The sequence below is a fragment of the Dendropsophus ebraccatus genome, chromosome 11, assembly GCF_027789765.1.
Source record: "Dendropsophus ebraccatus isolate aDenEbr1 chromosome 11, aDenEbr1.pat, whole genome shotgun sequence".
In the NCBI taxonomy this organism is placed as follows: Eukaryota; Metazoa; Chordata; class Amphibia; order Anura; family Hylidae; genus Dendropsophus; species Dendropsophus ebraccatus.
This window is the reverse complement of record NC_091464.1, coordinates 35,261,529-35,275,412: the sequence shown is the minus strand read 5'-3', so window position 1 is coordinate 35,275,412 and position 13,884 is coordinate 35,261,529. Positions and strand designations below refer to the sequence as shown.

General features: G+C 40.9%; 1 protein-coding gene across 1 annotated transcript in view; it reads left to right on the top strand.

Moving 5' to 3' along the window:
* The window catches only part of IL1RAPL1 (interleukin 1 receptor accessory protein like 1), a 1,010,765-nt gene that overhangs the window by 870,329 nt on the left and 126,552 nt on the right, over window positions 1–13,884 (top strand). The window lies entirely within an intron of this gene.

The following is a 13,884-nucleotide window of genomic DNA, read 5'->3' as shown; positions in this document are numbered from 1 at the left end:
ACAAGCGGATTGGGAGGGTAAGATTGTGGGTGAAGAGTCGATTTGAAATACCTCTTTGCCCATTATAAAAATAAAAATATGTAAATAAATAAATAAACAAATAACATTATATATCGTAGTGTGCGGAATTGTCTGATCTATAAAAATATAACATTATTGTTCCCGCATGGTGTGGGGAAAAAAAAAAATACCAGGATTGCTGATTTAAAAAAATATATATATATATCAGCAAAAAAATTATATATCAGAGAAAAAAAATAAAAAGTGATCCATATTTTTCTTTTACACATATAAGAACTAATAAAAACTAGAGATCATGGCGCAAAAAATGACACCCCCAACCAGCCCTGTAGATGGGGTAAAAAAACAAACACTATGGCTCTTGAAGGCGGGAAGGAACATTGCGTTAATGACCTCAGTCATGAAGGGGTTAATATGTGATCAGTGGGGTACCAACACCCCACTCATCTGCAGAGCTGCTTCTGCAGTTCCACCTGGTTAATGGAGCCACAAGCAGTTGGCTATGTTCACTGTGTAGTGGCAGTGCTGTGGTGCTCAGCTCCTAATATCATCAGATATTAATGGACTCTCCTACTGATAGGACTTCAATTTATGGAATTGGATAATCACTTTAAGTAGGCCCTGATTGAAATTAGATCACTTGAGTGAAACTGGAATTGCAATTTTTTTTTAAACTTTTTAAAGAAATAATGTGCTAAGGGTAAACTTTTTTTATTCTAAGTTTCAGTTTAGATTTTGCTTTTTTGTGTGTGTGTAAGGATATATTACATAAAGAAGAGTGGCTGTGATGTGGTATAAGCTCTGTGTTGAATTAACCTCCATAACCTTGGCTCTGCTCCATTATGGCCTTGTTTGTATTAGCTGTAAGGTCAAGAAAGTCATGTCAAGAGCTTACTAAAGTGCTTTCCCCACAGTCTTTTTAGTAAGGGCATTACTCTTCTTTGTGACATGTGATGACTCTATATGTTCTTCAGGTGCAACACAAAAATATTAGAAAAACTGTGTAATTAGTAAAAAGCAATGTAGCTTCAAGACCGACTTCATGTTAAACATACGATTGTATTTATAACGAGAGGAAATGTAGATTATTTTAAACATAATTTTATAATGATATAATTCAGATTTATAAATTATTTTCTATTTAGTAAAAAAATAAATAAATCTGTTTTAGTTTAATAACCATTCCTTACCTTTCAGTCAGTATTTGCCATGAAGTCACAACAATGTAAAAACTATATATTGGTGACTATTAGTAATTAGTGATGAGCAAACATTTTCGCAAATGTTCGTATGTCAGTACGAACATGTTGCTAATCGTTCGTGTTCGCCGATCACAAACAATATGTGCGGTGATCGAAATAGTTATAACGATCATTTTCAAACATACAAACATTTATCTTGCTATGTGTGCAACTGCGTAGGTTTTCTCCCACCAATTTGAAAGATCCAATGAAGGTGTGGCGAAGGAAGGGCACATCAGGTAATGTAATAGCCATGCATTACTGTGATTTACTGTACAATTAACATCATTACGTACGTTACGTACATGCCATAGAAACGCAATGCTGAGGCAAATTTTCTCACAGTCTTTCCTGATTTTTATGCCGTTCAGTAGGTAGAGGGAAACGAACAGGGACAGCATCTGAATTTAGTAGGCAGCAATATTCACAGTGTCAGTTAGTCAGTGTAGGGAGGGAGAGCTGACCAAGTAGGGCTTAGAATGTTGTGAAACTGTCAGTTTAGGGAGGGTGGCAGATTCTAGCGTTTAAGCGCTATAAGTATTCATTTCTTAACCCTGTAGTGACCAGGCGTCCTCTGAGAAAAAACTTAAGAACCCAACAGTCCATTTTTGGGCTAATCCATAGTTTGTTTGTTTTTTAAATTAAGATTTCTATTAATATACACAGTAGTATAAAAGTCACTGTGTATATATGCATGGACGAATAAACGATATGTTAATGCTAAGAAGTTGCTTCGCTATTATGTATGTTACACTTTTCACCTGATAATCTGTACACATGTGAGTAATGTTCGTGAATGTTCAGTGAACACAAACTGATCACGATCATTTTTTTTTTTTAAATCCTCCTGCTTGGGATCCAAACCAAACATCTGGATGTTCACTCATGACTATTGGTGATGTCCTTACAATGTGTGGCAGAGGAACATAACTACATGACTGCTTTTGCCAAGATACATATTACATAGCTCTTTAACCAGCTTTAATTAGTCGTCAGCCACACATTGCCTATAATATGAGAAGCTGTGCCACCAACGGCGGATGGATGATGTCAGAATTTAATTAAACAGCCAACAACTGTTGGGACATTTTTTTCATGGTTTAAACTTTTTTGAACTATGGGGGAGATTTATCAGTCTTAGATCATTCCCTGCCCCCATTTACCGCATTGGATTAAGTAAGAGGTGCACGCTTCTTACTAAAACCGGCAGGACAACAGTTTACAGGTATAGACCATAAATTTGGCCATGCTTCCTCCTGCCTTGCCGCGCTTCCTTCCCCCCTCCCCCTCAAAGAGGCAAGCTGGGCTTATGCCTGGTGTACGCCACTGAACCTGCTAAATTTTGGGCCTTTCCAATGGGTTACGCTAGGGACACATATTACTAAATATGCTCCTACATCTTCCAATAAAACATGTTTATGCACCGTAAAACTCTCTTTCTCACTTTCTCTTCCTATCCTCTTCCTCCCACCTTACCTTCTCACCTTACAGATTATCTTATTTCAATGACATGTTGGTAACGTGAGACACTAAACCTAGCTATGCTCACACAGAGGAACAAGTGGTGCTGGAGATGAGAGAAAAATGTGGATATTAACATACTAGAAAACCAAACCTTAATACCGTAGATATCAAATTCTATCCAGACAGATATGCGGTAGAAGTGCAGACAGTACGAGAGAAGTGTGTGCAAATTAGACTTAATTAGCTAATTACATCTGCATTAGCAGAGAGAATATCATGACACTCATCTAAGTGTATTTAAATTATTTCAATGTTAGCTGATTAACAGAATGTGAAATTTACCAGGTTGCTATATTTGTAGGCGACCAATATTTAAGAAAAAATAGGATTATTTTTATCTAGAACTTCAGACTGTTACCTGTTTAAAGAGGCATCGTCATCAAGACAACAAGAGAGACATGACATGATTGGTTTTGATCAGTTTGGGGTCAGAGTGTTCAGAACATGACCGATCACGAAAATGAGCCAGAAGCTCCCAGTGTAGTCCTCTCCCGTCTCTGTTTCATGTAATAATATGGCCTCTTAAAGGGGTTATGCAGTGCCACAAAAACATGGCCACTTTTGCACCCCCTCTTGTCTCCAGGTCAGGTGGGGTTTGCAATTAAGCTCCATTTACTTCAATGGATTTGAGTTTCAAACCCCACCCAATCTGGAGACAAGAGAGGGGCAAAAGTTGCCATGTTTTTGTAGCGCTGGATAACCCCTTTAATGAAAGTCTATGAGGCATGTCTTTTCTCACTGACACAGAAGAAGGAGCAGACTGTGTGTTCCTCTATGTGCTCATTCCATTGATTAGTCAAGGTCTGAACACTCAAACCCTGACCAATGAAAGCTTTTCCCATATCTACAGTTTTTTTTTGAGGACAATGCAACTTTTTCTGTTTGTAGATTAGTCACCAGATGACCAGGCAGCCATGAAATACAAGTATAAGTTATAAACTCTTATTAAACATTGATGAATTTGATGATCTACATCATATATAGAGTAAAAACAGAGAGGGCTGTCACACATTTTACAATAATTAGCTTCTTGAAGGAGTATTCCAACTTAACACTAACACAGGATAGGGGACAAGTAGGATATTGCGAGGGGTCCGACCTCCGTACTGCGTAGCAATCTCCATATTGGCCCCCGGCTCCTTTGTTTTGAAGACAGTCATGCTGTACCCACGGCTCTATTCATTTTCTGTGGAGCCGTCAGAGAGAACTGACTACAGCACTTGGCTCTTTCCGGCGTCTCCTTAGAGAATGAATGAAGCTGCGGGTCATGTGCCATACCTGTAGCTGAGTTCAAAACAAAGGAAACGGGGGCTGATATGGAGATCGCCATGGGGTATGGAGGTATTGAGGGTACAAGTTAGTTTTAAGTTGGAATACCCCTTTAATATTCTAACTTTGGTGCAGTGGGCTACATAGAAATCTAAGTTTGGGCTCCTGGGATCCAGTGAGAAATCTAGAACAGGTCCTTCCACCTACCTTGTACCATTAGCATCCTCAGGCACCATACCCATGTGGGAGTTCTACATCTGCTCTTCCCCCCCATATACCCACAATGATGATGCTATACTATATATACTGTATTGCTTTTGAATTGATACACTCATCTATATTCATTTTATTCTTAATTGTGTATCTTCACAAATATCATTAGCAATAATAGCTCATTTGTAAATGACATCTAATATTTTATATGTACCGTTGCTTACCCCTATATCACTGCACTGAATGTCAAAATTCTATATAGTTCATAGTACATGAACATCTTAGCTCTGTTATTTACTGGCAGCTCAGTTTACAAGGTATTATGATAGGCATTGCCAAAAATAGGAAATCAATGACAAGTAGCCACATGCTACCTGGACAGTTTATCTCCTATGTGTGATAGTGCCTTTTTACAATATCTAGAGAGCATTATTTTTTCAAAAATCAATATAAAAGCAGCTCAAAGTCACAAATGGGCAGTCAAGAAAGTACAAGGCACAACTTGAAAAATAATGCAGAAAGTTTTCTCTAACAGAAATTTTTGAAGAGCTTCACCAAAGGCAATGCATCAGCAGGAAATGTCTAACTACAGGCTTTTATTTAAAGGGAGAGGTAGAAAATTTGTGATCTTGTTCCCATATGGAAATAATGGTGTAATTCATGTCAGTTTTATTGTAATTATAAAGTACAATTACCTCCTGGTCCTTGGAATAATCTCGTGCTTGTTTATGTTACTAATATTTCATGCATGGCACTTATTTAACCAATAACTATGTGCCTGCTCATGGGAGTATGCACTATGAATATGTTTGTGCACTGTAGCAAAAAAAAAAAAGGAAGAAAATCTACATCAATATTTCTTTCTTTCTCTCTCCCTTTCTTACTCTCTTTCTAGCAAGATGTCAAAAGCAAATAATGCAAGAGGAAATTAGACTAGTTCTCCACCCAATACCACAGGTTATTCCCTACTTAAAGCAGCCACACCCACTCCACCTTTGCCTAAGCAAAGGCTTCTTAATGTTTCTGTGAAGGTGTCGTTTGCATGTTGTTGCTTCTTGGTTTAACCTCTGCCTGATCTATTATACTTTCTTGCTTCTTTTTTGTATTACCTGAACTGATAACCATGAACCTGATTTCCGTGTCCAGACCATTTTGCTTTTGTCTAACAACATTACTATGCTTCCTACCAACAACCTTAGTCTGAACCAGGACTTGCTTATGTCTGTCTCCTCGTCACCCACACCAGGAACTCTTTCAGGGGTTACAACATAAAAATTCCCTATCAGCGAAGTCCAGCTCCCTGTGCCAGGGTTTAGGAGTAGAAAACTAGAGATGAACGAACCAAACTTCCTAAACCGAGATTGATTGCGAACTTTGCAAAAAGTTTGGTTTGGTACCAAACCAACCTTTTTACAAAGTTCCAAACAGGGTCAGAAAGATGATGGCTGTGCATCTAAAAATAAAAAAAGTTTTTCTCACCTGTCCTCACTCCCCTTGATGTTCTCCTTTCGGTCTCTGGTGTATTAAGCCTTCTCCAGCCCAATCAGCCAATCTCTGTCTCAATCTCGCTATGGCCAGTGAGTAGCTGAGTGAGCGGTCACTCTTGTCTCGAGAGTGACAGCCTGCTCAGGCGGTCACTGGCTGGCTTGGATAGGACAGCACTGTACCCAGTGATTGGCTAAGCGGGCTGTCACTTTCAAGACATCCTGCTTAATCAATCACTGGGTCTTTGTCATCCAGGGTCTGGTTGAATGGACAACCAACCCAGGGGACAGTGTCGCTGCCAGTCATTGGATGAGAATGCTGTCACTCTCAAGACAAAAATTCACAGCCCACTCAGCCAATCATCGTCTGCAATGCTGTCCCATCTCAGTCAGTGATTGACTGAACAGAATTTTGGTGGCTTCGGGGGGGATATGACACTGGAGAAGAAGGTCACCATGGGAGCAGAGGCAGGTTAGTATGCAGTATAGAGCAAAATAGCTGCAACATTTATTTGTTTAAGTGTGGTTCCTTGAAGGTTTAATTCAGACAAACCCGAACTTTACATTAAAGTCCGTCGAACTTGCTGGACCCAACTTTTGAAAACTTCACTCATTCCTTGCTAGAACTCATTTAGACAATGCCCTTGAGGCTGGCCTTAAGCTAAATTAGGTGGTTGATATCACAGATCAAAACCAGTTGCCATTAAACCACCACTTTAAGACCTATATTAGCCTTTTTTTTTTTTAAATTTACAATTATAGCTTCATTTATATTTATACTTTTAGCCATAAACAAATATATCCATTTAACATTTGGGGAAAAAAATAAAAGCTTTATATAATTTTTTTGTAAGGAAACAAGTCTGTATAAGCATCAAACTTACTATAGTATCCCAATCATGCCTCTATGATTACACTAGCAAACTGTGACATACACACAGCAATGTGACATACATTAATAGTAATTGCCATATCATATTTGACAATTGATATACAGTTGAATGCTTTTGATTAAAATATGGAACTTTTGATGATGATTTTAATTAAGTACTTGACCGGAAATGTCCTCATGCGCTAATGTTCTGAATAGTTTTTTTTTTTCAGGAGTCAGCAATAAATTCCACTGTATACATTAGTCTGATATGATGCTGAAAGGCTCTCTTGGGAGGCAACCCAGCAATATTTCATTGCAAGTTTAGACAATAGAAATTCTCTGCGGAATATTCTATGTTCCAATAATTAGTTAAATGAAATTGTCCTTCTGTTTATTTATTGAGCATCTCTTGTTTAGTTGCAGAAAACACAGTCCCTTGTGATGCTTTATTCTGTTTAATGTTCATTTTTCAACCTTGTAAGGTATTCTATGCATTGAGGAAAAGTGCAAGGTAGTGTTTTTTTAACTAAGGAAACCATTTTTGTCAACTGGGACTTCAATCAGGGAATGTCAGCTTGTCACTCACTTGGCAAATAGGACCACTCAGAATATGCATTAATTCTGAAAGATAAGCACATGCTGTCTAATCATGGCTGGAAAAAAAAAAAAATTAACAAAGTCGGGAATGTTGTATCAGCCATTGGATGTCACTCTTTCCACAAGGTGTGCGTGTGCGTTGTGTATGTATGGCGCAAGGTGATAAGAAGTCTAGAGGGGAATACTAAGGTTTGAAAATAGCTAATTTCAGAAAGGCTTCATGGATAAGGGAAGTTAAAAGTAGAAACATTTTATGCTAGATATATAATTATTATTTATTAATCTGTTATTTTGTAGATTATGTTAGAGGAAAATAATTACATATGTTATTAATAAACACTACTTGTCTTGGGGGATTTACTGTTTGCATTTTGAAGCCATAAAATTAACAAAATATTACTATTCAACATCATACCTGAACATCTTTATTTCATAGTATATCGATATATGCACCTTATTATGAGCCACGATTGGGGGGCATGCTGCATATACTATTATACTATAGACTGTAGATAGATCTCTGAACAGGCAAGTACAGTACATGCTGTAAACGATGGGAAGAAGTTTAGTATCAAACCCTCTCCTCCAATGAACACCATGGTAGTAGCATAGGTACCTTTTAGTATGTATGTCACTACTTCCTTAATCCCTTAAGGACAGAGCCTGAAATGGCCTTAAGGACAGAGACAAATTTTATGAATATGACCAGTGTCACTTTATTCATTAATAACTTTGGGATGCTTTTACCTATCCAGCCTATTCTGAGATTGTTTTCTCATGACATATTGTACTTTACATTTCTGGTAAAATGGAGTCGATACTCATAACGAATCTTTATGAAAAACACCAAAATAACATGAAAAATTGTGAAAAAATGCATTTTTCCAACTTTGAAACCTTTCTGCTTATACAGAAAATGGTTATGCCACATAAATTATATATTAAATAGCATTAGCAACATGTCTACTTTATGTTGGTGGCATTTATTAAACTATATTTCATTTTTTTTAGACAATAGGAAGCTTAAAACATTAGCAGCAATTTTCCAAATTTTCAGTAAAATTTCAAAATCAGATATTTTTAGTGACCTGTTCAGGTGTAAAGTGTATTTGAGGGGACTGTATGTTAGAAAGCCCAACAAAGCACCCCATTTCAGAAACTGAACCCCCAAACTCTGCAAAAGCACATCCAGAAAGTTTTTTTTAACCCTCTAGGGGAGTCACAGAAATAAAAGCTAAGTGTGTAAGAAATTTTAAAATTTTTATTTTCTGTGCAGAGATTTTATTGTAATCCAATATCTTTCATAATGATAAACCTATTAGCAGAGAAATGCACCCCAATATTGATTGCCCCATTTCTGCAGTTTATAGATATACCCCATATGTGGCCCTATTGCGCTATTTGATGCAACCACAAGCCTCAGATATAAGGGAGCGCCTAGTGAATTTCAGCGCCTCTGTTATATTTGGTCATTTTTGACTGTACCACTTCAGGTTGGCAGAGGCTCTGGGGTGCCAAAACCTAAAAAACACCCCTAAGGGGACACCATTTAGAAAACTAAACCCCTCAAGGAATGTAACAAGGGGTGCGGTGAGCATCTGGACCCCACAGGTGCTTCAAAGATTTTCAGAACAATGTGGTGAAAAAAAGGAAAAATTTATATTTTTACACTAAAACGTTGTTCTAGCCTAAATTTTTCATTTTTACAAGGGGATAAAAGAAAAAAAAAACACAGAACATGTAGCGCAGTTTCTCCCGAGTACAGAAATACCCCACATGTTGACATAAAGTGCCAAGCGGGCGCAGGACGAGCATCCAAAGGGAAGGAGCGCCAATTGGCCTTTGCAAGCTGGATTTTACTGGAATGGATTTCAAGGGTCATGTCGCATTTACAGAGCCCTCGTGCTGCCAAAACACTGGAAACCCCCCACACGTGACCCCATTCTTGAAACTACACCCCTCAAGGAATCTAACAAGGTGTGCAATGAGGATATGGACCCCACTGGTGATGGGCACAAATGTGGAACAATGTGACGTGAAAGTGAAAATTTTCATTTTTTCACTCTTATGGCACAAATGTGCCCGTCATCAAGGGGTCGATATCCTCACTGCACCCCTTGTTAGATTCCTTGAGGGGTGCAGTTTCCAGAATGAAGTCACTTGTGGGGGGTTTCCAGTGTTTTGGCAGCACGAGGGCTCTGTAAATGCGACATGGCGTTCATCAACCATTCTGGCCAAATCCAACCTCCAAAATCCAAATGGCGCTCCTTCCCTTCGGAGGCTTGCCCTGCACCCACATGGCGCTTTATGTCCACATGTGGGGTATTTCCGGACTCGGGGGAAATTGCTCTACACATTTTGTGTTTTTTTTTCTCTTTTAGCCTCTTGTGAAAATGAAAAATTTAAGGCTAAACCAACATTATAGTGTAAAAAATGTAATATTTCATTTTCACGCCATAATGTTCCACATTTGTGCCCGTTACCAGTGGGGTCAGTATGCTCACTACACCCCTTGTTACATTCCCTGAGGGGTGTAGTTTCCATAATGGGGTCACTTGTGGGGGGGGGTTCAACTGTCTTGGCAACGCAGGGGCCTTTTAAATGCAACATGGCCCCTCGAAATCCATTCCAGCCAAATCCAGCCTCCAAAAGCCAAATGGCACTCCTTCTCTTTGGAGGCTTACCCTGCACCCGCATGGCGCTTTATGTCCACATGTGGGGTATTTCCGTATTCAGGGGAAATTGCTCTACACAATTAGTGTTTTTTTTATCTTTTAACCCTTTGTGAAAATGAAAAAATCAAGACAAGCTCAATGATTTAGTGTAAAAATGTAACATTTTTTACACTATATGTTAGTCTAGCCTTGATTTTTTTTTTCTTTTCCACAAGGGGTTAAAAAAGAAAGTGAACAGAAAACGTGTAGGGTAATTTCCCCTGAGTACGAAAATACCCCACATGTGGGCATAATGTGCCATATGGGCACAGGGCAAGCCACCAAAGGGACAGAGTGCCATTTAGAGGCTGGAATGGAGGATGGAAGCCACGTCGCAATTAAAAAGCTCCTGTGCTGCCAGGACAGTAGAAACCCCCCACAAGTGACCCCATTCTGGAAACTACACCCCATAAGAAATCTAACAAGGGGGTACAGTGAGCATATGGACCCCACTGGTGACGGGCACATTTGTGGAACATGTGCCGTGAAAATAAAAAATAAATTTTTTTCATTTTCACTTCCCAAATTTGGCCATCACCAGGGGGCCATATCCCTACTGCCCCCCTTGTTATATTCTTTATGGGGTGTAGTTTCCAGAATGGGGTCAATTGTGGGGGGTTTCTACTGCCCTGGCCGCACAGAGGCTTTATAATTGCATCATGGCATCCTCTAATGGGAATGGCAGCCATATCTATTTAGCTGGGGAAAAGGGACAATTATTAATTTATTTGGGGGTATTAGGCCAATTATTAGTTTATAAGGTTGAAAACGACAGGTGTCCATCAAATTCAACCTGTGTTGATCCAGAGGAAGGCAAAAAAAAAAAAACCCTTGTGAGGCAGACGACAGTAGCCTCATCACAGGGGAAAAATTCCTTCCGGACTCCATATTGGCGATCAGAATAATCCCTGGATCAACGTGACCCCTGAAATAGGAATAAGGGGAAGAAAATGTATAACTCCGATGACATGTGGTATGCCTTGAAGCGATCCAGTATGCAGAGGTCGGGGTGATCAGGACAGGCGTCACACTAGAAAATGGCGTCCTTCCTGATCCCCCTGTTACGCCACACTCTGCACTTCTTCTGGGGTCTCCTGTTTTGCAGTGTGGGGGACGTCACCTGGAGAATGTTTTCCTGGTGCGATACGGGGTCCTTCATATCCAGAAGCGCTGGGTCCGCTCCATGGCTGCTAAATATTAGGGCTTTATTACTGCTTCTGATATTTTCGGATCGTGTTGCAAGCTACAGTAGCTCGGGCAGCGAGGGACCAGAAGAGGGGGTGCTGGTATAAAGGTTATCCCCCTACGGGTGGTAACCTTTATCCAGCAGTGGGAAGATCAGTTCCCAAACGATCTTCCCACTAACTCCGAGGATGGGGGGGCATCTGGGGGCTGGATTCAGGTGTCCCTTCCTTCATACACTCTAAGGGTACGTGCACACTGCGGAATGGCGAAGGATAACTCTTTGTGCATTTCGCAGCTGGCACCCACCGGTGGACTCATGCAGGCGCGCGTCTCCGTCCGTGTCATAGACTCCATTCTATGTACGGGAGGATTCCGCCCTCTGTCCAAAGAATGAACGTGTTCATTCTTTGGACGGACTATGGAATCCGCCCGTGAATAGAATGGAATCTATGACACGGGCGGAGACGCATGCCTGCATCAGTCCACCGGTGGGTGCCAGCTGCGGAATGCACAAAGGGTTATCCTTCGCCATTTCGCAGTGTGCACGTACCCTATATCTGTAAGTGTACCCTGAGGTACGCTCACAGAGTTTGGAGAATTTCACGCCATACCGTCATCTCTTATTGGGACGGTACTGGCGGAAAAGATGTGTCTTGGGGGCAGCGTACGCTACACTACCCCCAGACACGTCACTGGATGATGAGGATGATGAGGATGAATGGAGGAACGAAGGATCCCCCCATTCATCCTCACAGGCTGCTTCGGTGTCAGAGGCAATAATAACTAATGCCTCTGACGCCGAAAACACCCTGGGGGCCATCTTTATACGGGGACTAGTATATGGGGTATGTAAATGTGTAATGTAGTGTAGTGTAAAACTTTATTCCATGTAGTGTGGTGTAGTGTAGTGTTTTTTTGAGAGTAAGAAAAAATATCCCTACGCCAAGAAAGGAGCTGCTGATAAATGCCGCACTTATGTGCGGCACTTATCAGCAGACAGTGGCGGTAGGATATAGGGGGGAAAAAACGCCCCTACGCCAAAAAGGAGGAGTTGCTGATCAGCACTCAGCGGCGTTAGAAAGAAAAAATTAGGAAAAAAAAAATTACAAAAAAAATCTTTTTAACCCAAAGCAACTGATCAGTGAATGATATTCACTGATCAGCCACTAGGGGGCAGTAGAGCAACGCTGCCGGAGATTGCTGAGGCCCGCTGAACCAGAGGACCCGAGTGTTTCCGAAGATTTCCGACGCTGGACGACCGAACCCAGAAGTGACCTGAAGAAGACGCGAGGACGGCGTGGACCGCAGATCTTCGCTCCGGACGCCCAGATCAGGTGAGTATGGTACACCTGCACCACACACACCTGTTCTGCACCCCTCAGCTACCTAGCTGAGGGGTGCAGAACCCGGCAAAACTGTGTTTTTACAGTATGATCGCCGTGATGGGCCGGCCGGTACTGGCCGGCCTATCGCGGCAATTGTGGGGGTGGCACCGCGGCCATCTTTAGCGGGGACACTAATGGAGATTGGTGCTATCTCGGACAGCACCAATCGCCATTGCTTTCCGGGTCACCGGGTCACCGATGACCCGGAAAGCTGAATTTAGCTGTTATATGCTGATCTGTATTGATCAACATATAGCAGCGATTGTCGGCACGGGAGGGGTTAATCACCTCCCATGCCGACGAGTAGAGATGGCCTGCTATACATTATAGCAGGCCATCTTCCCCGACCGCTGTGTGTGAACACATAGCGATCGGGGAAACATTGGGCGTAAGGATACGCCCGTTTGCGTTAAAGCCCACCCTGCGGGGGCGTATACTTACGTCCGATGTCGTTAAGGGGTTAAGGGTGGGTTCACACATAACATATCCACAGCGGATTTCACGCTATGAGTTTGCAGCGAAATCCGCTGTGGATCCCTTCACTGTCACTTTCCATAGGATTACATACTCGCAGCGGAATTGTCAAGAGACTCCCAGCTTGAAATCCGCTGCAGATACTTTATGTTTGAACCAACCCTAAGGGTGCGTTCATACCTACAGGATCTGCAGCAGATCTGCAGCAGATTTGATGCTGTGTTCAGTTATTTAAATGAAATCTGCTGCAGAAAATCAGCTACAGATCCTGTAGGTGTGAACGCACCATAAAAGAGTATTCTGACTTGTCCCCTATCCACAGAAAAGGGGGAAAATAATTGCAAAGGGTCAAGAAACTGTATTAATGTATTGCCTATGGAAACTGTCTGAGATCGCCAAGTACAATGCTCTTCTACCTTCTGCAGCTGCCATCCCATGGATAAGAAATAGAATGGCAATACATGTTCCAACCTCCTGTTCTATCCAATTCTAAATAAAAGAGCCAGGCTCCATTCTGGAGATCACATGGAGCACCCTGTGGTTGAGCCCCCTTTAACCCCTTCAGATTAGTGCCTTGAGAACCAAAGCCCATTTTTGAAATCTGACCACTTTATGTGGTTATACCTCTGTGATATTATAACTTATCCTAGCAATTCTAAGATTTTTTTTTTGTGACATATTGTACTTTAGAATAGTGGTAAAATTTGACCGTTATCCGTACAATTTGGGTGTGAAAAATGCCCACATTTCTTGAAAAAAATGATTATTGACAAAATTATTGATTTTCATATTTTTTTTTTTACTGCGGTCACTGTGCAGGCTTAGTTATGTGATAATTTTATTGCCATTATGCACATGGCAATACTAAATATGTGTACTTTATTAATATTATTATTATTATTA